The sequence below is a fragment of the Panthera onca genome, chromosome D2 (genome assembly GCF_046562875.1).
Source record: "Panthera onca isolate mPanOnc1 chromosome D2, mPanOnc1 haplotype 2, whole genome shotgun sequence".
Classification (NCBI taxonomy): domain Eukaryota; kingdom Metazoa; phylum Chordata; class Mammalia; order Carnivora; family Felidae; genus Panthera; species Panthera onca.
The window spans coordinates 20452603-20478534 of record NC_138349.1 but is presented as its reverse complement, the minus strand read 5'-3'; the positions used below and the strand labels follow the sequence as shown (position 1 = coordinate 20478534).

The window sequence follows — 25932 nt, the reverse complement described above, 5'->3', positions numbered from 1 at the left end:
GTCTCAAGAAGTGCACTGTATATATTAATAAAACTTCTGGTGGGGGCGCCTGGGTGGCTCAGTCGGTGAAGCGTCCGACTTTGGCCCAGGTCATGATCTCACAGTTCGTGAGTTCAAGCCCTGCGCCAGGCTCTGTGCTGACAGCTTGGAGCCTGGAGCCTGCTTGCGATTCTGTGTCTCCCTCTCTCTCTCTCTCTGCCCCTCCCCAGCTCATGCTCACACTCTGTCTCTGTCAAAAATAAATAAACTTAAAAAAAAAAACAACAAAACTTCTGGTGCTCACAAGGTGCATTAAGGCAAGTAGACATTAAGGCAAGTGATTCATTAAACAAGATGGAACTCTAACTCCAGGTAACATACATGAAATTGTTACTTTGTGCTATTTTTCATACTCCTTTAAATTTATTCTAATATATATATATATATATATATATATATATATATATATATATTTACTCCCTTATCCCCTTACCTCTTTGGAAAAGGAAAGGTATGAATTCAGGAGTCTGTTTAATTAAGCTCCTGGCTGTTGTTGGTTGCCTCCTAGGGGAGCTGGAATTCCAACAATGTAGAAAAAGCAATCAGGTTGGAGAAGTGCTGAGTTTTTCAGTATCTTGGGAGTTGGTGTGTGCCTTTAATTTGTCACCATCAGCAATGTTTCTGTGACGTTCTTCCACAATGGCTCAGCTATCTTGTACAAGGATAGCATTTCCTTCTTCCTTTTACCATACAATATTCTCACGCTGTCATCTTTTGATCTGCTGGAATGACTAAATGCCATAGCAAAAAAAGGGGGAGGGGATTTACTCCGTATCCTCATGGAGAAGATAATTAGGCTTACTTGGAGTGTCTGAAGAAATGTATTTTGAGATCACGTCCTTTCCAGGGACTCTTTAAGAACACTCTATTTTTAATCCTTCAGAAAGTAGAGCCAGCAACTGTTAGCTGCATTGTCACTTCTAATCTCATTTGTCTTATTAGTACATGAAAAGATTCTATCAGGGCAGTGTTTCTTACTATCTAAGGAAGTGGTTGGGGAAGGGTGATGGTCACAGCTCAAGTGGAGTTGTGAATGGCCTTAAGTGCATAGGATGAGCAGCACAGATAAGAGTGGAAAGGGGAAAAAGATTGGCAGTGGAGTTGATGTACTGGTCTTGTTGTTTGTCCCACTCCCCCAGCTTTTTTTTTCTCACTTTAACTTTTAAACTGTGTTGTTGTTGTTGTTGCTGTGTTGCTGTTTTGTTTTGTTTTACCTTGCCTTCCTCTGACTTTTCTTGCCGGGACTGAGTTTTACCTCTCCTAGAGAAAGGTGGAATTTTCAAGGTGATTCGTATCTGATCCCTTAAAAGTTTGGCTTTCAGCTAGAGTGCGCTAACAGGAATTTCCTTCCATTGCTCTCCCCAACTGTCAGTTTTTTAAGTTTCAAAAAAAGATCTCAAACAGAAGTGTGAGAAACCTTGTCAGGTAATAGTTGGAAACCATTATGCGTTAAAGTAAGATACATATTATTAATGAATCATAAACCCATACTGTTTAAACACCTTTTTGCAAAACTAAATCTACAGTAATTTTGTATTCGGCTATTTCTTTTTAAGTTGGTATTGAAAGTTATTTTTAACCAAAACGTTGAAAGTAATATGAAAGAAATACATCTTTTATTGGTCTTCGTGAATGTTGATTATGATAAAAATCCTGGTTTTCTAAAATATTATTAAATACTCTAATAAAATACTAGAGAGACAATGATTTGGTCACTAGCCACTGAAAGACAGTCACCTCTAGAGTAGAAAGTAATCGGAAAGGAACATTTTATACCTGAATAAGAACAGTATATCTGCTTGATGTAGTGAAGGCTCTGAGAAGCTGGTTACTTGGTAATCACTTGAGTTAGTTGATTTTATATTGTGTTTGATGTTATATAATCTGAATTTCTCTGGGCTCTTTAAAAGTGTCTAGTTGGACCACCAGCTTTTGATGAATGCATTTCTGGCGGGATTGTGACTATCGTTAAGTGCTTTGAAGAGAGAAACCCTGTTTTGTATCACACCTGACTGTCACAAAACATGCTTCTTGGAGCTTGTTTAATTTGGGCTCAAAGGGAAGAGTGCCATCTACTGAATGGCCAGCTTCACGTTGAGCAGCCCCAAGTTTTTCTTACAGAACTCTCCAGGCTACTGAAGAAACCAGACTGAGCTTCATTGAAGAATTCGACAGGATCTTAGTACTAAGTGGAATTGCTGCTTCCCTAATTTTAATTATACTTTCCAGCAGGAGGCCTAAACCCATGATGAAGAACTAATTCACCATTTGTTGGATTGCGTGGGAACGGAGAAAGTTCAAAAAGTTGTTGAGACTTTATATTAAAAAATAGTCTAGCAATGATGAAATCATTATTAAATCAAAAGTGGTAAAGAAAATTATTTTAATGAGGCATATTTCATTAGTAGTTCTGCTGCAACAATGATATTGTTTAAAATTTGGGCCTAAAATCAGAGAAATCACTTGTTTATCTGGAGGTAAGGGTTCTAAGAGTATTTGAATATTTCAATTATTTTTTTCTCTTGCCCTTTTGTCTTCGTTTCTTTTTACTTTGTCTCCATTTCTAAGGCACTATTCCTGCTTGAGTGATTTCACTGTTTCAGAGTGGATTTTGTTGTTTTCCTTTACTCAAGGAGCCTCCTGGATTGTTCTGTCCAGTTTGTCCTAACTTCCAGAGACTGTCAGTGATAGTAGTCATGGGTAGAGCTAGAGGTCACAAAACCAGTTATAGGATTATGATACCTGGAATAGGCCTGTCAAAGCCAGACAAGAAGGAACTTTGACAATATGAATTGAAAGGAAGCTTTGAAATTAAAATATCTTTGCTGGTATATATCCTATGTAATTAATCAGTAACCATTTTTCTCAGCCCTTAAAACCTGCCAAGGATTATATTAAGCACTTTACATAAATTATCTGGAATTTAGTTAAGTAACTTGCTCAAGTTCATACCGTTGATAAGTGGCAGAGTCCAGGGCTGACTGCTTTAAACAGGATGCTATACTGCTCATTTATTTAAGTTTGTTCTTGTTGGTGACTACACAAAGACTTGAACCAAGATCAGAATAGTATTTATGCCTTTGCTGGAAAATATTGGTAGTTTTTTGTTTGTTTTTTAAAAGGGTGATGAAATGGGTAAATAGGATTGAAATTTCAGAAAGATCAGGAAGTATGTAAGATAGACCTTCAAATATTTGCTATTTGGTTTATCTAAAATATTCATTTCTTTATTCCTTTCTCTATATTATTAACTTAAAACCACAAGAAAAATTTGAAACAGTGAATTGTTTCATGTTGCTTAAAATATGCTACTTCATGGGAGGAGGGGTTGGGCTACAGAAGGGTTTTATGCTGGGATTTTGGGGGGGGGGGTTACTGTAGGGGAGGGGAGGGATGTGTTAATTGTCTTTCTGTATTTTGCTTCTAAATATTTTTAGGTAGTAGTACTGTAGTAATACCCCATGTCCACAGCACAATAAAACTCAACCATGTGCCAATCAAGATCTTGGGGGAACGATTTGTTCCCACACCAAGTGTGCTCTGAGTACTGTACCTCTAATATATGTACCAATAGTTTTGAATGCATTATTTTCTCAATTAAGAGAAATACCTACTCTTTGAATGTGGTTTTGGCTTTTAAAACCTATTTTGACCTTAAAATATCTTGATTACTTTAACGGGTTGGGAATCATTGTTTTAATATAACCAAAAGCTTCTAAAATTGTAGTTCAGTGATGGTTGTGCTGTGTATTCTAAACCCAGTCACTCCTTTAAGACGACCTTCCCTTTCGTATGTAAGAGAATTATGCTTTGCCTTTCAGAAAACCCCACGGGAACATCAATTCCATAACTCCTTGGATTCTGACTCTGCATTCCAGTCAAATGTAGGAAAGGTCAGCAACAACTAAGATGACAGCACAAAAGATGTTACTTGCCCGTGTGTGATAAATACTGAATGACAGGTACAGATAACAAAGGCTATAGGTCATCTGGTCAAGAAAGGAGCCCCATAGATGGAGTGGTCAGAAAAAATCTCCAGCAAAGAGGACAAGGGTGGGCCTTGAAAGACAGGATAGGACTTCATTAGGTGCAGGGTATGGAAAGAATTTTTGGCAAAAAATTACTGTCCATGAAAATATTTTTTTTTCTCTAGTATGATGGGAGATCGTTTATAATAGTGGTTTGCAATGTCTTCCCACTGTAAAGCACATAAAGGCTAAAGTATACTCTTATCAGAAATAGTGCCAAGGACACTCCTCCCTAGGAGGTATATTAGAGTATTGCAGGGATGAGAGGGAGAGAGTGGTGGTGAAAGTTAACCTGACGTGAAACCTGGTTCTCGTGAACCTGATGTGAAAATGACTGGTTCATAGAAACCTCCTAACACTGCTATTTTGAAGCAATGCTTAGGGAAATTGGTACTTGGAAGAAGACTTCTCATCATTTCAGGGTGCCTGGGTGGCTCAGTCGGTTAAGTGTCCGACTTCGTTTTAGGTGATGATCTCATGGTTTGTGAGTTTGAGCCCCTCATCAGGCTCTATGCTATCAGCACAGAGAAGGGGCCCAGAGGCTGCTTCAGATCCTCTGTCCCCTTCTCTCTGCCTTTCCCTGCACACACGCACACTCTTTCTCTCTCTCAAAAATAAATAAACAATAAAAATTTTTTTTAAAATTCTCATCATTTTAAAATTCTTTTTTCTTTTTTAATGTTTGTTTATTTTCAAGAGAGAGTGAGACAGAGAGTAAGCAGGGGAGGGACACAGAGAGGGACACACAGAATCTGAGCTATCAGGAGCTATCAGCACAGAGCCCGATGTGGGGCTCAAACCCATGAACGCTGAGACCGTGACCTGAGCTGAAGTCGGATGCTTAACCGACTGAGCCACCCAGGTGCCCCAAATTCTCACCATTTCTAACACTGAATAAGAAAAGCCTCTTTTGGGGAAGAGATGTGCCTTTTTTAAAAAAATCCGAATTTGTCCATTATGTACTTTGCCAAATACTAGAGTGTAATTCTGTTGATGGCTCTGTTGTATCTTTTAAATCTAATCTATGGATAGAGTTGTTCATATTGTGAAATATAATTTCTACTTAGTTCTTGTTAAGAAAGTCTGGTTTTGTATTTTAGAGGATTTGTTCCAAGTGTTTGAATTCTCTTAAATTTTGTAATGCTTGTCACTTATTTTTTGAAAATTACTTAGTGTAAGTATTCAGGATATTTTGAGCAAGTCACTTTATTTCTTTTTCACTTTAGTTTTCTTAATTATAAAATATGTGAGGGGTTGGGATAGATCATCTTAAGATCCATTCCAGTTTGAAGATTCTGTGAGTTTATTTCCAAGGAAGGTAAAGTCACCAATTAGTGGTTTTACTTGGAAAGTGGCCAAGAAACCTATGATTGAACTGTGTGAAAGTCCTGGGCATAGGTCTAATGGAAGGCCAAAACCATGAAAGTCCTTGGCTCTGTGTATATGTGGCAGTTGAGAAAAGGACATTATCATTCCAGGTCCCCCAAAGTTTATTTTAGTTCCACAGAAACTAAAGGCCTTTGGCACTGGACAACGGATACAACCTTGTCAAAAACAATGAAGTGAACAAGGATAGCATTTTTTCCTAAAGCGAACTGTTGAAACATAATGGCATATTTTTCTAAAAATGGTGTTTTTCTATTCCCATTCCATCTTTACTATGTTTGGAATATTGGTTCCTTATAAATATTTCTGACTTCTGTTTTTAGTTCTTCTTTTCTGAGCAGTTTTATGTTTCCTTTTATTCATTTATTCATCTAGCAAATATTTATTGAGCACTTAATACATGCCAGGCCTTGCTCTAAGTTCTTGGGAATTCAATAAGTAGAACAGAAGAGCTCTCCTGTCCTAATGGAGTTTATATTCTTGAAGGTAAATAGAAACAAGTAACTTGTGTGCTGTATTGGTTTAAATGTTATGGAGAGATGCAGAACTGGGAATGAAAATAAAGGGATTGTTTGGGTGTATGGCAAATTTAAATAATGGCTAGGTGAAGCACTCATTGAGAAGGTGACATGTGAGCAAAGACTTGAAAAAGGTAAGGAGCATGTATGTGATATAAAGGGGACGATTGTGTCAGGCAGAGGGAAAACGCCCTGAGGCCCAAGAGCATCTAGCATAGATGAAACAGAATGAGGGATGGGTTTGAGAAGCTGTTGGATGACTTTGAAGAGGTGGGACATGATCTGACATAGATTTTCCAAGGATTATTTTGGCTGTGTTTTGACACCAGACCATAGTGGTGCAATAATCTTGGTGAGAAATGATGTGCCTGGTAAAGGTGGTGAGATATGATTGGATTTTGGATATTTTTGGCTGATATAGCCAACAGGATTTGCCCACTGGGATGTGGGGTATATGTGAGTCAAACTTGAGACCAAGGTTTGGTGCCTAGGCAAAAGTTTGCAGGAGGAACAAATTTGGGAGGCAAAGGGAATAGGAGTCCAGTTTGAGACATAAGTTTGAAATGTCTATTCAACATCCACTTAGAGATACTGAGTAGGAAGTTGCTATGAGTGAAAATATAGTTATTGGCTTGTTATATAAACTTGATGGTTGTCATTATTTTCCTCTTTCACTTTTAAATATTTCCATATTTAATCTCTTTGATGACTAGAATAAACCTTGTTGCAGTAAGGGTTTGATGTCTTGCTTTACATCTTTATGTTTTAAAGGGATTTAATATGTTGTGTAAAACCTTGAATTTATTTTAACTTCTAAAGACACTTGGTCCCAAAGGAAATCTTTTTCTCTAGGGATAGAACAGTTTGTGCTTTTTTTTTTTAAGTTTATTTATTTCTTTTGAGATAGAGAGTGTGACTGGGGGAGGGGCAGAATGAGGAAGAGAGAGAGAATCCCAAGCAGGCTCCTCATTGTCAGCATAGAGCCAGATGTGGGGCTTGAACTCATGAACCATGAGATCATGACCTGAGCTGAAATCAAGAATGCTGACTACGGGTGCTTAACCAACTGAGCCATCCAGGTGCCCCTAGAACAATTGGTTTTAATCAAAATGTGAAACTGTTGTTACTGTCCTTTGAAATGTGTGTGTGAATGTAAAATAGAACAGTTTGGCTATTCCTCAAAAAGTTACTATTTTTAACCATTAAACTGTATTAACATATAGGGGCGGGCGCCTGGGTGGCTCAGTCGGTTAAGCGTCCGACTTCAGCTCAGGTCACGATCTCACGGTCCGTGAGTTCAAGCCCCGCGTCGGGCTCTGTGCTGACGGCTCAGAGCCTGGAGCCTGTTTCAGATTCTGTGTCTCCTTCTCTCTGACCCTCCCCCGTTCATGCTCTGTCTCTCTCTGTCTCAAAAATAAATAAACGTTAAAAAAAAAAAAATTAAAAAAGTAACATATAGTTACCATTATGACACAGCAGTCCTACTCCTAGGTATATACTCAAGGGAAGTGAAAACGTGTTCGCACAAAAGACCTGTAGACTATTGTTCGTAGCAGCAGCATTTGTAATAACCTAAAAGTGGAAACAGCTAAATGTCTATCAGCTGATTAATGGATAAATGTATATCCATGCAATGGAATTTTATTCAATCATAGAAAGGAATGAAGTACTGATATATTCTACAACTTGGATGAACCCTGAAAACATTATGCGAAATGAAAGCAGCCAGACATGAAAGGCTAAACATATCGTCTGGTTCCGTTCATGTGAGATGCACAGAGTAGGCATATCCAGCAAGCAGATTAGTGGTTGCCAGGGGCTGGGGGTGGGGGAAATAGGGAGTGACCTGCTTAATGGGTACTGGGTTTCCCTGTGGGATGATGAAAAAGTTCTAGAAGTAGACAGAGTTGATGGTTGCACGGCATCGTGAATGTACTAAAAGCCACAGAATTGTGCAGTTAAAAGACTGAATTTTATGGTATGTGAATTATATCCCAATTTTTTAAAAAGTTACAAGGGAAAAAAAAGCGTGTGCACATGTGTACACAAAAACAACTAAAACAACGTATGTGGACCTTATTTCTAAAGTGGAACTGCTTTCCCAGTCCAAAGTTGATGAAGCGTGACTACCACACTAAACCCGGTTTAGCTTGCTTCACCTAGAGAGTCAGAGTTAAGGTATTTAGATCTTTCAGGTAGACATCAGGAGGGAGTCTGAGATCCTCTCCTTGGCAAGTCATAGATGAGTCTAATTTTTTTTTTTTTTAATATCCAATTTCATGGAGATGGCCTACATATGCAAAAGAAAGCTCTAAGGTTATCATTTCTGTGAGTTTCAGATAATAGAAACCAGTATATAAATAAGTTCATTAGGTCTTAATTAAGATGGCTTCTTTCTCTGTACCTATAATTTAAAAAAATCGAGAACTCAAGTCCCAGTAATTTTCTTTTAGCCAACCCAAGATGATATTTACTTACTTTTTTTTTTTTAGTGTTTGTTTATTTATTGAGAGCACAAGTTGGGGAGAGGCAGAGAGAGAGAAAGAGACAGAGAGGGAGACTGAGAATCGTGAGGCAAGCTCCAGGCTCTGAGCTGTCAGCCCAGAGCCCGATGTGGGGCTTAAACTCAGATACTGTGGGATCATAACCTGAGCTGAAGTCAGGTGCTTAACTGACCAAGCCACCAGGTGCCCCGATGATACTTACCTTCTTAAAAACATTATTACCATCAAAGAATTGCCTGCTAAGGAAATACATGAAAGGATTATCTTTAACTTTCATATACCACTTACTACCCTAATGTTATTTTTTTTGTTAAGATACAATTCACATACCATAAAATTTGCCCCCTAATTTTATTATGAAATATATATATATATATATATATATATATACACACATTCTAATGTAGGAATTCTAATAAAGGAATACATAAATATATATACATATATATATTTATATACATATATAAATATATATGTATGAATACTAATATATAATATATATACATATGTGTATATATATTTATGTATTTATTAGAATGAAAGCTTCTAGAGAAAGAGGTCCCTATTACTTGGATGGTTTGAGATGTTTTCAGCATTTTTTTTTTTTTTAACATTTATTTATTTTGAGAGAGAAAGAAACAAAGCACATGAGTGGAGGAGGGACAGAGAGAGAGGGAGAGAGAAAATCCCAAGCAGGCTGCACTGTCAGCACAGAGCCGGATGCGGGGCTCAAACTCACATAACTGTGAGAACCTGACCTGAGCTGAAGTCAAGAGCCAGATGCTTAACTGGCTGGAGCTACCCAGGCACCCCAGTTTTCAGCATTTTAAGGGCAACACATGAACTGGACAAGAAGTGTGGTGGAGAAGATGGGCACCTATGTAAGAAACTCCAACACTAGCCTGAGAGCAGTGTTAAGGCAGCAATGTAAAGGAAGTCCAGGTGGGCAAAGGGAAGGGAAATGTTTATCCCACTGAAACAATTGATGAAGGAGGTTGACATTTTTTTTTTAATATTCATCTTTGAGAGAGAGAGAGAGAGACAGAGCATGAGTGGGGGAGGGGCAGAGAGAGAAGGAGACACAGAATCTGAAGCAGGTTCCAGGCTCCGAGCTGTCAGCACAGAGCCCGATGTGGGGCTCGAACTCACTGACTGTGAGATCGTGACCTGAGCCGAAGTCGGATGCTTAACCGACTGAGCCACCCAGGTGCCCCGAAGGAGGTTGACATTTGAGTTGAATTTTATAGGATCTTCCAAATGTTGGAGGAGGGTGAATTATAGAAGTCGATGGAAAGCATGTAGGTCTGTAGGATAAATGTGATGGGCGAGGAAACAGGAGAGGTAAGGTTGAGAGCATTAGATCATGAAGGCCTTGGGTACTGTTTTAAGAAATTTAGATTTTATTCCAGGGCACTTATTTTAGCTGATGAGAGGCATAATCAGATGTGTCTGAGATTGGTGTGTGAAGAATGTTGTCATGGAGAAAGTGTTGGCAGAGAGACAAGTTAGGCATTTTGAGATGAGCAAATGAAGTAAGGCAGTGGCTTTGAGATTAGAAAGGGAGGAATGGGACATTTTGGAGGCAAAAAATCTGTACAACTTGCTAAATAATGTAGAGGTGGAAGGAACATTCCATCACCATGGGTAGAAATTTAAATGTTGCATTTTACTCCGTTTCCAATTCTGATTTATGACAGAGGGAGATGGACTTGCACTACTAGAAATGAGGAAGATTTGTAAATGTATCTTTTTCTTACCATACATAAAAGACTTTAGAAACGTGACTACTTTTTAAAAAAAAATTTTTTAACGTTTATTTATTATTGAGAGACAGACAGAGCCTGAGCAGGGGAGGAACAGGGAGAGGGGGAGACACAGAATGCAAAGCAGTCTCCAGGCTCTGAGCTGTCAGCACAGAGCCTGACTCGGGGCTCGAACTCACAAACCCTGAGGTCATGACCTGAGCCAAAGTCTGATGCTTAACCTGCTGAGCCACCCAGGCGCCCCAAAACCTGACTACTTTTTAACTTTCCTTAATTTTTACTGCTTGTCAGTTATTACCCAATTGTTCAGTCTTTGGATTTGTTTTCATTTGTGCCTTTGGAAATGGTTGAGTAGTCCTCATTTTGATTTAATACTCTTTTTGTTTCCAAATGAAACTTTGTCCCTATGCTGTGCTTTGTATTTTAAACTTTTGCATAGTGGAATAATAAAAGAGAAAGAATTGAAGATATTGGGCATTTTAATATCGAGTATTGCATGCTGTCATTACAGGAAGTCATTGTGCATCTTGAGGTTTCCCCCTTGCTACCATTTAGTGGTTTGTCTTAGAACTTCAGAAGTAAACATATGGTGGGGCACCTGGGTGGCTCAGTTGGTTCAGTGTCCAACTCCTATTGGCTTGGGTCATGATCTCACAGTTGGTGAGTTCAAGCCTCACATTGGGCTCTACACTGTCAGCATGGAGCCTGCTTTGGATTCTCGCTCTTTCCACCCCCCCTCAAAATAAATAAAACTTAAAAAAGCTTTCAAAAGTAAACATATGGTAAGTTCTTATAGGAAACAATTAGAAAATGTCAAAAGAAGCACATTCAAAATAAATTTTTTTGGTGTAAATTTAGTAGAGAATCCAATCCAGTGAGAGTTTTTACATATTTGTATAATGAAACAAGTAATATAAGATATGTCTCCTCCTAATGTTTCCTACTTATTAAAAGGCATGGTTGGTAATTTTTGTTGGTTTATAGCTCCCTCTAATAAGACATGTAACAAAGAGGGTGATATACTAAGATGTAGTTATTTTATAAATAGATGGAAGAAAATACCAGATTTAACAGAACTGACTTCTAAAATATTACAGGATAAAACTTGCTTTTGTGCTTTAAAATTTTAAGTATTAAAATAGCTTATTCAAAAGCAATTCTTAAAATTAAAAATACTTCATATAAATTTCTCTGAAAATTTTGGGGCACCTGGGTGGCTCAGTTGGTTAAGGATCCAACTTTGGCTCAGGTTGTGATCTCATTGTTCATGAGTGTGAGCCCCACATCGGGCTCTGCACAGACAGTGTAGAGCCTGCTTGGGATTCTCTCTCTCTCTCTCTCTCTCTCTCTCTCTCTCTCTCTCTCTGCCCCTCCCCCACTTGCACATGCATGCTCTGTCTCTCTGTCTCAAAATAAATAAACTTTTAAAAAAATACTGTGAAAAGTTTGTGTAAAAAGCACTCACTGATTATTTAAAAGCAAGAATTTGTTAACTTCATTTCTAAGGTAAACTTAACTGCGAGTCATATTTTTATAAAATCATTTCATTTTTAAATATTAGAAATTAACTTTGGAGTAAGAAACTTCACGTGGAACAAAATCCAAAAGGCACAAGAGTATACAATGAGAAGAAAGTTGTCACCCCACCCCAAACCATTCATGTCTCTTTCTTTCTTGTATATTCTTCCAGAGATATTTTTCATTGTTTATTTTTAAATTCCTGAATCAAGACTTTGCCTGCCTACAACTAGATTAATTGCTGTGTAAGAAATAGAGCCTTGGGCTTAGAACAACCTGGAGAAAAGCTAGAGCTGTTCTCCTGGGTATAGTTTCCAGATCCATTCTCTTTTTTAAGAGTGCCCTTTCCTAGCTTTCTCTCCACTTACAGCAGAGGTATGGAAAGTGGGAGTTGGAAATTGTAATCATCTGTCACTCCTGTTTCACCTAGGTGATTACCAATAACTTTATGAAATGATACATGCTAACAGCACATTCTGTTTGAGAAGTGCTCCCATAGAAAAACATCCTTACTAGGGAGGGCAAAGAAGGGGTCAGGAATGGTCAGCCCTTACCGTCTTTGCACATCTACCCCATGATGCCAGCTGTAACTGTATCTCTTCTAAAACTTTTAATTTTTAGTAGTTGGCATTATTTTGTTGACTGCCTTTGGCCATCCATTAAGTCATAAGATTTTCTCCCAAGCCTTGCAATTGCCTGACTCTAAACTTACAGTTACTAGACTTGGTTTCTTTTCTTGTTTTGAATGCTGTTTAATAGAATGTCATTCCTATGCAGATACTATAACTTATAGTCTTATATGGGGGGGGGGGCAGTTCTTTTTAAAATTTCCAATATATTTAAATTTGTACCAGCCATCTTTTATTGGATATTAATTCTCAATTGGGCTGTGAAAGGATCCAGCAATGATGGAGTTCCTCCAGGTGTGCCAGGCCACCCTCCACACTGGGCCCTCTTCAGTGGTACTCACTTAGCCACTCTTGTTAGAGTTTCTTGTAAGAAAGGCAATAGTTGAACAGCACATAAGCTGCCAGCACCATAGAAAGCCCAGCAATTCTTTCTTCACATTGACTTACTTGTAATATTGGTAGTGAGCTCTTTGAAACCCTCCAGCAGTGCCTTTAGGGATGAAATTCTGCATCCGTATCCAGCTTGCCAGCTTCCCTATTTTAACATCCACGAGTTTCTTCTTCACTAGTACAGCTGATGCCATCTGGAGTCCTGGGTGTCTGGTGTCTTCCAGTATTTTTTAATGTGGTAAATACAACATAAAATTTACCATCTTAGCCACTTTTAAATGTGTAGTTTAATGGTAATCTTATATAACTGTCACCACTATCTCTAGAACGCTTCCTCTTGTAACCTTGAAACTCTGTACTCATTAAACAATAATTCTCCATCCCTCTTCCATATTCTTAGATCAAAAAAATTGTTTAGGGGCACCTGGATGTCTCGGTTAGTTGGTTAAGCATCCAAGTCTTGCTTTCGGCTCGGGTCATGATTCACTGTAACATCCAGCCCTGTGTCGGGCTCTGCTTGGGATTTTATCTCTCCTTCTCTCTCTGCCCCCACACACGCACACTCTCTTGCTCTCAAAATAAATAAACATTTAAAATAAGCTATTTCAAGATCAATGTTTCAGGTGATACAAAATCTATTATTTTTATACCCAGTCGAGATTGTAATTTGAAACTCTATACAGATCTGTATTCAGCAAAGGTCATGATTGGCATTCAAGCCCCTGGAGTTGAGACAAGGGGCACATAACCTGTAGCCTTTGATTCATATTTTTAAAATGAAGAACCATAGCCTCATTATACCCCTCAGCTGTGCAAATTCTTTTTTTATTTATTTTTAAATTTCATTTATTTATTTTGAGAGAGAGCAGCAGAGGGACAAGGAGAGAGAGGGAGATAGAAAATCCCAAGCAGGCTCTGCACTGACAGCAGGGCCAAACTCATGAACCATGAGATCATGACCTGAGTCCAAATCAAGAGTCAGACGCCCAACTGACTGAGCCACCCAGGTACCCCTGGGTGCAAATTTTATGTTAGTGGGTTGGAGATGGTGTTTGATAATTATGGAATAGATGGAAATCTGCAGAGTGGTACTAGCTGACTTCTGCCTTCATGACCCAATAAAGAGAAAGTTTCCCCGCTAATAGAAGTAGGAGTTCCCCAGGTTTGCAAGTCTCTTTGGATGCTAAAATTCTGCCTTTGTGTGAATCATTTAGACTTTCTATCATTTTAATGATTGGAAGTGGGAATTCTCTGTAAACTTTAAAGTTGGGGGGAGGAATTTGGGGTAAAGAGGGGGATGAAATCTAGACTCAAAATTGTGGAAACCCCTACCTTATTTTATGGGTGAAGGACCTGGTCTGGTTGAATGGAGTGACATGTTCAAGATAATGTTACTCGTGGCTGATCTAGACTTACAACTGTGTTTCTGACTCTCAGTCCAGTGTCTTTTCTACTTTATGACTTTACTAGCAATCTTAACCCATTCTTGCAATTCTGGGGTAAGGGAGTTACCAGAATTTCACTTGATTTTCCCTAGTGCAGGGTTTGGACAGGATAAGAGACCTCACAGTCTCTTAGTGATTTGAAGCTGCTTTTCAAGAAATACTTGCTGCCTGTCTTTGTTTTTTAAATCTTTCATTGAATTAGGAAAAGTTTTTTGGAGTTAAAAACTCTGGAATGTGTCATGCACTTTCTTGTTATTTTGAAAAAAAACTATGCTGATCTTCTGTATATTGTTCCAGTTTTAGTTTGCTCACCCCTGAAGCCAGTCATGTGCATGGTAAATGGTTCTGACATGTTTAGGAACATTATATTGGAAATTCAAACTAGATGTATTCAGCGGCCTTGACATTTTTTTTTTTTTCTTTTGGAAAAGAACACATTTAAATGAGAAACAGTTCCATACTACAAAGAAAAGGGAAAGTTTTAGGTCATTTGTTTAAGTAAAGTAGATTAGAGGATTTATGCCCCCAATTTTCCATTATTTTCAACTAAGTGGGCCATTACATGAGGCACAGAGTTTTGTTTGAGGCAAATTATGCTCAGAGACTAACATGGTCTTTGCCAATAGTTTAACACAGGTTCCCTGCAGGAATTATAATTTATAATATTCTACAACCAATAACATACAGGACAGTGTCTCTTGATTAGCCAGTAAAGAAATAACATACTCCAAACCAATGATAGATCAATTACACTATTTCAGACCAAGGAGACACAAAAGATAGTCCAAATTTAGTTGAGGCGTACCTTTCTGTGTCCATTACATCATAGCCATTCTTCCATATGTTCTTATCCATAAGTCCCCAGCGGCACCCTCAATGGTTGAACTTATGGAGTGCTTATCAACAACAACAGATATTGATGACAACATCCTGATGCAGATTCTTCAGTATAAACAAATTCACCCTTAGATCAAAACGACTTCACTTAAGTCCTAAACAAAAGTGGATTTGAAATCCTAAGCAATACATAACACAGTGAAGGAAGAAATCTGTCATATTGGAAATGTTAGTGTTTTAGTCTTAATTTTGTGATTAAACTCATTTATCAAAGTTTTTAGCCTGTAAGAATGCATTTTTCTATGTTGCATCATACCAAGGACTTTGAATGGAATTTATCAGATTTGTTTTGATTTTCTTTTCCATGTTTTGCTCTGACATTTGGTTTCATGACAACAGTTTTAGAAGGTAATTTCCAAGAAAGCCTGGTCTATTCAAAATAAGGCCTTCAATAAAACATCCTTCTGAGGAACTGAAAAGATTCATTATTATGGTTGGGGTCTAAATAAAATATAATTGCTTTTGATTTTACCGTGGGTATAAAAGCTGTCCTTCAATCTATTTTTAAATCAATTTTAATAGGAATAGGTACAAAGTCAAGGAAGTTACTGGAGAATCTGGAATTCATTGTTTTAATAAGTTGATTTAAACTGCTTAGGTACTAGCTGTGTTTCATGGTGACAAAATTTGTGGGTTTTTGTTTGTTTTAAGATTCCACTTCCAAGTAGAATCATGATGGTTATTGAATTTCTCAGTCTGACTTATTTCACTTAGCATAATATCCCTTGGGTCCATCCATGTTGTCACAAATAGTCAATGGTGCCAATATTTGTATTTAAAATCCATTTTTATAAAAACCATGTAATATTTAAGTTAATGATAAATTTTTAAAAGCTTTCTATAGGTACTTTTCCTTGAGATTTTGGTCTGTAGAGAATAAAACATTGATTAATAGAAACTTCAATTACCTGAAATTCCTTGGGTCCTCTGATGAGAGAAGACCAAATGATTAAGAATACAAAAGGGTTGGGGTGCCTGGGTGGCTCAGTTGGCTAAATGTTCCACTTCCGCTCAGGTCATGATCTCACAGTTTGTGAGTTCGAGCCCCACATCGGGCTCTGTGCTGACAGCTCAGCCTGGAGCCTGCTTCAGATTCTGTGCCTTCGTCTCTCTCTGCCCCTCTCCCTCCCCCAATCATTCTCTGTCTCTCTCTCTCCAACTCTCTCAAAAAACAAACATTAAAAAAAATTTTTAAAGAATACAAATGTGCTATCTTTTGATAGCTCACTATCTTGTAAGAGTTTTAATTGTAAGGGTTTGGGGTTTCTGTTCAGGGACGGAGTTTGTACAGGTGGGTGCCTTATGTACTACCTACCTGCATAGTCTGATTTGAAGTCTCCTAGGAAGGCCCTAGAATACTGCTGTCCTCTCCCCCAAATACATATGTAATTTCAAATTTTTAGTTATCTATGTTATTAAAAAAATGAATATATATGAAAATTTAAAAATTTATTTTTTTATTAAAATAGATTTTTATTAGGCCCAGTATATTTAAAGTATTGTTTTTCAACATGTAATCCATATAAAAAGTTAATGAAATATTTTGCCCTTTTTTATACACCAGGCCTTTGAAATCTTTTTTAAAGTAAATTTATTTTGAGAGAGAAAGTGTGAGCAGGGGAGGAGAAGAGAGAGAGAGAGAGAGAGAGAGAGAGAGAGAGAGAGAGACTGAGAAAGAGAGAATCCCACGCAGGCTCCACACTGCCAGGACAGAGCCTGATATGGGCCTTGAACCCACAAACTAAGAGTATGACCTGAGCCAGAATCAAGAGTAGGATGCTTAACCGACCGAGCCACCCAAGTGCCCCAAAAGCCTTTGAAATCTTATATGTATTTTACACAATAGCACATTTCAATTCACATTAGCCACATTGCAAATACTCAGTAATTACATGTAATTGGTGGCTACCAAATTGGACAGCACAGCACTAGAACATCTTTCTCTTTTGTCCCACGTTACTGTTGAGGATTTTTCCAGTAGAAGTTTATTTGGGACAACTGAAGCTGTCGCTGTGTATACTCTTCTATAATTTAATGGAAAATGGAACACTTCTGAGATAAAAAATAAACCATTCTTGGTCCTTAGTTTTAGCCATTTTCCCCCTTCATAATGTGATAACCAAAAACTAGTACTGCTAAAGAAATGCAGATGTTATTGAATGAGAACTTTAGAGGGCAGGTGCGGTTGATTGAGCTTGAGTGAGGCAAGCTGGAACAGAAAGAGAGGAGTTGGCATTGGGTAGTATAAATAAAGACAGATCTGACTTAAAATCCTGCTGGCCTTGAGCAAGTTACTTCTCTGAACCTTTTTACTTTATTTGTATATGGACTTGGGATAAAAATACCCATCTCCTGGGTTGCTTTGAGGATTAAATAAGATGACATGTAAAATAGGTCATATGTATTCTGGTACATAGGTGCTCAGTAAATTTGTTTTGAGTAAATGATTGTTGCTTACTGACATCCACCCCTCCCAAATCTCTATTTGTGAGAAAAGGAAGAGGAAGGAGGTGCGCCTAAAATGAATGTTGTAATAGGTTAAAGAAACTTAGCCAGTTTACCAAATGGACCAAGATCCATTCAGTGTTTGTCCAGAAAAAACTAGTTTCTAAGCTGTTGTGGTTAATTGAGATTTTAATTCAGGACCATTACCTGAAAGTTTCAGGAAGTAATGTTGTGAAATAGCTTATCCTCTACATTTAAATACTAAGAAATGAATTTTGCCATTTATTTTGTTTCCATCTATTTACCCGACTAATCAGTAAACATAGCATCTATAAATGTTTCTAAGTTTCAGTCATTTCAGAGAAAAACCTCAATTATTAAAGATACTTCTTTTTATCTTTTCCTAGATATGATACAAATGCTGTCACATGGGTTATTGCAATTTTGGAATTTAAATGTGTTTTGCATCTGCTTTGGAAAACTAGTCTACAGAGTCCTAGGTTAGAGATGATTGTAAACTTTTTAGTAATTGGAACTAAGGAAAACTTTTCTAAATGGAAGAAAACTGCCATTTGGTGACTAAGATTTATATTACATTGTTCCTATTCAGGCATTAAATCAATTCGTATTTTTAGATAGAATGGGGACTTTTTATGACATTAGCTGTATGCTGTGTTCTGAGTCTGTTCAAGAGGAGGCAGCTTTTAAATCGTGTATTTCTCATTTGCTCTGCATTTTGAGAAATTTACTTTATTTGAAGATCTGAAACATCACTGAAATGTGGGAAAGCATGGAGAGTTCTGAATAGATGATTCGATTAGATGTGAACTCTTCAAAGCTTTATACTCAGCCAGTGTGTAGGCCACATCTGTGGTGATGTTCTTGGAAATTGGTCACATTTGAATATCCAGTTCTTTGCCAACAGCATCTGGTTGCACTTTGCATTACATACTTTGAAAGTACTTTTTGAATTGCAGAAAGCAAACCATATGACAGACTTTTCTTACCTGATTGAAAGTTGTTTACAGTTATAGTTGAAATTTAAACAAACTGAAGGCATAATTATCCAAATGCATGAATTATCCTGATACTTCAACAAGAAAGGATTCTTATAGTTAATCAACATTTAAAAATTGTTCAGACTTTTACATTATTCTAGTGACCCCTTACAGAGGTCTTATTTACTAAAAGTTCTTTCAGGTTTCAGGAATTTTAAAGATGCTGACCTGATTAGAATACACTCCACTAATGGGCAATCAAGAAATGGTGTTGATTGATGTGATTGGCATTCCTCTACCAATGTCTTGTAGCTCCCACCAGCTGTTACTAGTTATAGACCTCATCTATGTTTGTCATAGCTGACTGTGAGCTTTTGATATCCAGGTATCTTATTATAGTAATCTAGGGTTTGACAACCTAGAGAGGATTTGTGAAATGATTTTAAGTGGCCTGGATTTAAGCTAACTTGTGAACTAAACAAAACATGTCTTTGGTTTCCTTAAGATTCCCTTCATGGCACACCCCCCCCCCCCCCCCCCCCCCCCCCCGCCCCGTTTTAGTTTTCCTTCTTCTTGACTTCCCAGGTGGCTGACTTGTGTCACATAATCCCTCTTGAAATGACCACTGATTACTTCACTGTTTTCCCAGAGATGTTTACATCTCAAAAGTGAGATCTTCTAACAAGACTTTTAGGGTCTTTAGTAGGATAGTAGACCAACAAGTATTAGAGCAGATTCTTTGGACTGGGCCCAGACTTGATGTAAGGATTGTAGAGCCCCACTGTTAGTGTGGTACCCACTAGCTGCATGTAGCTGTTGACCACTTGAAATTTAGCTCGATTTAATTGGGGTGTTAAGTGTAAAATACATACTTAATTTCTAAGACTTAATACGAGGAAAAAAATGTAGGGGTGGCTGGGTGGCTCAGACACCTAAGCACCCGAGTTTTAATTTCAGCTCAGGTCATGCTCTCAGGGTTCATGGGCTACAGCCCGCATCAGGCCCAGTACCGAGGGCATGGAGCCTGCTTGGAAATCTCTCTCCCTCGTTCTCTGCCCCTCCCCCTGCATGCGTGCATGTTTGTGGGCTCTCACTCTCTCAAAATAAATAAGTAAACTTAAAAAAAAAAAAAAAAAAACAAGGGAAAGAATGTAAAATAAGTCAATTTTTAAGGTTTATGTTGAAATGATGTTTTGATATATTGTGTTGAATGAAATCTATTAAAATTTCACCTATTTACTGTTCAATGCGGCTACTATAAAATTTAAAAACAGCTATGGCTTACATTATATTTATACTGGAAAATACTGTTACAAAGATAAGAGAATTTATGTTGTATACTTAGGAGCTTGTAGAGGGTCAGGGAAGTGCTTCCTCAGAATGCCTTAGCTACAGCCATTCTGTCAGACTTGGCTGAGCCACTTTGTATTACAGTGCTGTTTTGAGAGCTATCGCCTACAAGAAGCCACTAATTCTCCTTTAACTCCCAATTTATAAGATCTGTTTTTTTTTTTTTTTTAATGTTTATTTATTTTTGAGACAGAGAGAGACAGAGCATGAACAGGGGAGGGGCAGAGAGAGAGGGAGACACAGAATCCGAAACAGGCTCCAGGCTCTGAGCGGTCAGCACAGAGCCTGACTCGGGGCTCGAACTCACAGACCGTGAGATCATGACCTGAGCCGAAGTCGGATGCTTAACCGACCGAGCCACCCAGGCGCCCCTATAAGATCTGTTGTTTTAAATGTTTATGTATTCTGAGAGACAGCGTAAGCAAGAATGGAGGGGGGGGAAGGGAGAGGGAGAGTGCTAGAATCCCAAGCAGGCTCCACGCTGTCAGTGCAGAGCCTGATGTGTGCTGAATCCCATGAACTCTGTGATCATGACCTGAGCTGAAATCGAGAGTCAGATGCTTAACAGACTGAGCCACCCAGGTGCCCCCGAGATCTTTTTTTTTTTTTTTTTTTTTGACGTTACTCTGCCTTCTACCCCTAGTGGTTGCTAACTCCTGACCAGCTGCCTCTTGAAGACAGGTGATTTAAAAACAATTTTTTATAGCTACTGTTAATTGGGTACCTGCCATATACCAGATACTGTGCCAGGTACTTCACATAAAATCTTGAATCCTCACATCAGTTCTGCAAGATTGATAGTGTAAACTAAAGAAAGAGATTCGGATACATTGTGACTTTGCCCCGGGTCAGCTAGTAAGTGACAGAATCAAGATTTCAACCTGTTCTGTCTGCTTCTAGATCCATTGTTATCTCTGCTATATTATGCTCTCATGTGTTTTCCATTAACTGTGTCCTTTAGCATGAAGCAGAGTGCTGTATATAAAGGAGTCTCTTGCCAAATGGTATTAGCTGATCCTTTTTTTCTTGGTGAACAACTTCAGTGCCCCCATTCTGGCCAGGCCACCCTTTTTTTCCTGCTAATACCTAGTGAGTGGCCCAAACATTAATGAAGAGACTTAAGCTTATTGACGGCCTGTTGACCAGGATACATAATCTAAAAGCCTCATGTGAAAGAACATCTCCCACCTTGAAAATCAGTCAGCAAAGAATGTTTGAGATGCCTTCAAGAAGCGATACTGAAGAGTCTCCTCTAAATGCCAGGAATATCAAATCTTAGATTTAAATGACTGGCCATATAAGGAAAGGGCTTTTTATAGCCGAAGAAGGTTGAAGTAAAATAATGGGATAGAATAAGCGTATTGAGCTGGATAAGTCGTGAATAATCCTAGGTCATCTCTTAATGGCTATGTCCTTGACATTGTTGCAGTAGGAATGAGAGCCTGGGGAAATAGTCCACGTGTTGGCCTGTTAGTGTGTAAATCAGAGTAGATGTAATCACAGTTCACTAGTGCTCTGGACGGCTGGGTGCTGCCTTTACTCACTGCTGCTTTCATTCAGGCTCAAGCAAGTGGTGGTGACTTTGGGAAGACATGGAGAGCGAAGGAACAACAAAGAGGTTCAAGGAGTAAAACTAGACTGGAGGTGGCCTGCAGGGAAGTTTGGACAAGTTCAGATTCAAAGCCTTTTTATACATATACATGCATATTATATATTTATAATATTAAAAGCTATGTAAGCTGTAAAATACTATTATTTCAGGAAAGAAACTGAAATACTAGGAAGAAAATAAAATTTCTAACTACATAACATGGATTAAATTTCCCCAGCTCTACCATTACCATAACTGGATAACCTTAGGAAATTATAGAATGTGAGGTAGTCATTGTTGTTCTACCTCTCTGGCTCTCCTTCATGATGTATTACGATCATGATGAATTTGAAAACCTTTACTGTTTGCTCATATGCTCTATACATGTTGTTACTGTTTTCTACTGTTATATATGTCATCTGAAGCATTGCTCACCTGTAACTTCTTTGAGAGGAAAAAGTCTGTACCCAAGAACACCCGCGTGATTAAGGGAAGTTAGAATTAAATGGCCAATTTAAATAGGGCTAATTTGGCTCTCATCCCTAGGCTTTATCAAAGGGACAGTGGTAGCCTTGTGCGTGAATGGAACGTGGACCTAATTGCTTATTTAATTTAATCATTCATCCCTTTAACCTCTTTTAAAATTTGACTTTTGTAGGTCGATTATATAATGTGTGAGTGTGCAAGCACACACAGTGTTTCTCTAAAGTGAAAAGCCCTATTGAATGACTATTAAAAAAAAGATTTTGATATATTCATAGTAATAAACCTGGTTTGCATTTCTTTGAGGCTCACGGTCTTCAACTTCCGATCAAGTTAGAAAAGGTTGCTATAACTACCACATAGCAGTCTTTCCTAATCCAGTGTTAGATGCCAACTACTAACACAGAATAAATGTTAGCAGAATTGAAGCACAGAATTTGAAGTATTATTTAAACTGCTCAGCTGGCAAATTTAGCATAAAGAGGGTAAGTTGAATATATTCGTGTCACTATACAGTTGTTTGGTTCTCAGGGAAATTCTAGAATGCGTTTTTAATTTACGTTCTCTGTAAAATCCTGGGTACAGGGATGTTTTGCCCAATGCCAGCTTAAAATTTACTTGGGATCCATCCAGCTGGCAGATCCGTTGTACTAACCAGATGAGCCCATTTCTGGGGAATGGGATTTCATAGTAACACCAGTGTTCTTGAAGTATAGTTAAAAATAAGTTAATTTTTAAATTTAAAATTTGCATATGCTACATTAAAATGTATACGGTATAAACACTGTAACATATAATACAAAGGCTTCATACGTTTTTATAAATAATAAAGAACAGGGACACTAACTTCATTGTATGGTACTAATTTGTTTTTTATTTCTGTTTTGAGTTCCTGGGATCATAACTTCCTCCTTCCTCTCTGTGAACAAGAAAGATCCTGAAGTGCCAATGAGTAAAGCCTAATATCTTTAGGCAACTTTTCTGTATAGAATGAGCTCAAAACTAATACTCTGTTTAAGGTGAGCAGGTAGATAGGCTCAAAGACCACTTGGCACAGCTGACAAGGTATTCAAACATCATAGGAGATTAGATCTGAAAAACTACTATGGATTCTTTTTAACCTCAGGATTAACCCCGTGTAAGTATAATACATTTTCATTTTCATATTAGAAATCTCATGCCCCAAAGTAACATTTCCCACACTGTGTTCTGTCGTTCTAAGAGATTACCCAGGAAAAATAGTTTCAAATATGTTTGGAAAACTACTTTCTTAACCCTCTCTCTTAAAGGTTCATCATACTGCACATTAACATAGCAAAGACTGAGAAATATTGCCGGGTACTGGTTTACCTTTAAAAAACAAAACAAAACAAAACCTCAGTATATCTCAAATTAAATGTCACACAGACCAGGGAAATTAATCACTCTATGTGGTAAAATGTGTTAATATCCTGTGGAACTCTTGTTACTTAAAACATAGCTGGGGAAGAGGTGCCTGGGTGGCTCAGTTGGTTAAGCATCTGACTTTGGTTCAGGTCACAATTTCGCGGTTCATGAGTTCTTGGCGCCCTGCTTCAGATTCTGTGTCTTCCTCTCTCTCTCTTCCCCTCCCCCTTCCCTCCCCCACCTCAAAAATAAATAAACATTAAAAAAAAAAATAGGGAAAACAAAATCCTTAAGTAATGCGCTGGCAGATTTCATAATTTATTTTTGTGATTACTGTTTTTTTTTAACAAAAAATCACAGTTGAGTTTTATTTGACAGTTAAAAATATCTTGGGCTTGGGGATATAATGCTTGTGTTTATAAGTTTTTTTTTTTTAATTCTTTTTTTAAATGTTTTTATTTATTTTTGAGACAGAGCATGAGCAGGGGAGGAGCAGAGAGAGGGGGAGACACAGAATCTGAAGCAGGCACCAGGCTCTGAGCTGTCAGCACAGACACGGGGCTCGAGCTCATGGACTGTGAGATCATGACCCAAGCCGAAGTTGGATGCTCAACCGACTGAGCCACCCAGGCACCCCTATAAGTTTTGTTTTCATGTCAATATTGTAAAGCAGTTTTACAGAGAAATGTTCATTTCCTTAGAATATGTCTTTAAATTCATATTGCCATTATCTTTTTGGGGCATTTTGATGCTTTAGTAAATGTAACTTTCCTTGTATTTAAAAATTTACATTTACTTTTGATCGGCCAGATAATTTCTCTGCAAGCTATTTTCTTTCTTTCTTTTTTTTTTTTTTTTTTTAAGTTTATTTATTTGAGAGAAACAGAGATGGTGCAAGTAGGGGAGGGGCAGAGAGAAAGAGGAAGAGAGAGAATCCCAAAAAAGCTCCGTGCTGCCGGTGCAGAGCCCGACTCGGGGCTTGAACTCACGAAACCGTGAGATCATGACCTAAGCTGAAGCCAAGAGTTTGAATGCTTAACCTACTGGGCCACGCAGACACCCCATCTATAAGCTATTTTCTAATTTAAATTATATATATATTTTAAGAGTAAAATAAAATGTCGTTGTTTTAAGTTCAACTATTAGGTAAAGAGATGTTTTAGTAGCAATTAAACTAGTCTGTTTTCATTTGAACAGGAAGGAAAACTAAAGATTTCAATAACCTAAGATACTGCCATGTAATTAACTCTGTGAAATGAGATTTTGAGACTGTCAACTAAGACACTGGCACTCTAAGGGTAAACAAATTACCTATCTATACCAAAGTCTGCTGGTTATGTTCTCTAACTTGAATATACATCAAGGATTTTCTTTGCTTTCCATGAATTCCTTAAAAATGATATCTAAACGTGTTTTAAAAAAAAAAAATGTTACAGCTAAATGTGGATCTTGAATCATCCCTAAGTTGGAAAATTAGCAAGTTGTGTCATATTGTGAGTAATAGAGAATACTAAATATATTCACCCTTCTAATCGTGAGCCAGTGCATAAATTCAGTTAAACCAAAAAAAGCTTAGCCAGCCATATTTCAGGTTTTGGGACATGTAATGTATAAATGTAGTCTCTTACCAGAAAAAGTTCTCTTACCATTAACTGCCAAACCAAACCATGAGATAATATTTTATTTTCAGTTGTGTTTGGAAGACCGTGTATCTGTTAGCTTTGGCTTGCCATTTGCTGAATAACTAAAAATGGCATGTTTAATGCTAAGTAGTATTTACAACTAGACCATCAAACCCTAAATGGATTTTGAGGGAGGGATTCTTTCATATTGAAATGTAAAACATTTTTTTTCTTTGTGTGTTATGTTAGTATAAGATCCTTACACTTACTCTCTTGGTAATTATCTCACCCAAAGGGTTTTCTTTCTTCGGTGAGACCATCCCCTCAGTGCCCCTTTGATGCTAATAACTCTTCTTGGTTGATACTCTCTTTCCACCTCCATCCCCAACCCCATCCTATCAGCATCCCTTGTTTTAAAGGAATTACAGGTAGTAGGGAGTAGATTCATCTGAACAGTCTTTATTCTGAAGGATATTGCTTGGTGGGGATGCCTGAAGATTAGAGTGGTAACTCTCCACAAAAAAAGGAGCTTCAGCAATGAAAGTGGGATCAAAAGCTTTCAAGCCAAGTGAGACCAGCTGAATAAACAGAAACTGTACTGGTGGAGCTGTCTACGCTCCCTGCAGTGGGACTGGTGCTCCTGTTACCAGTTGTAGCCTGAATCCCTTTAGACTAAGGGTTCTCAGACTTTAGCGTGCTTCAGGAAGTACCTGGAGGGCTTGTTAAACCACTGATCGTTGGGCCACACCCTATACTCTCTGAAGCAGTAGGTCTTGAGTAAGCCCAATAATTTTCATTTCTAGCAGGTTTCCAAGGTGCTGCTGTAGCTGTAGGTTGGAGTCCAATTTTGATTACCAATATTCTCTTTTTTAGACTATGAAATTTTTTTGAATCTTCTCTTTTTCCTTTTGTCCCCATCAAAGCCTGCCATCTTCTATTA

The 25932-nt window shown here is 38.0% G+C and overlaps 1 protein-coding gene across 6 annotated transcripts in view; it reads left to right on the top strand.

Annotated features, from left to right (window-relative positions):
- ADD3 (adducin 3) overlaps positions 1 to 25932 on the top strand; it is a 123562-nt gene that overhangs the window by 8561 nt on the left and 89069 nt on the right. The window contains exon 1 of one of the 6 annotated variants that reach the window (XM_078434813.1): positions 3981 to 4001. The exons of the other annotated variants lie outside the window; for them this stretch is intronic. The gene's annotated coding sequence lies outside the window, so the exon portion shown is untranslated. Of the gene's footprint in view, positions 1 to 3980; positions 4002 to 25932 lie in introns of those variants that run through there. 6 annotated transcript variants of the gene reach the window in all.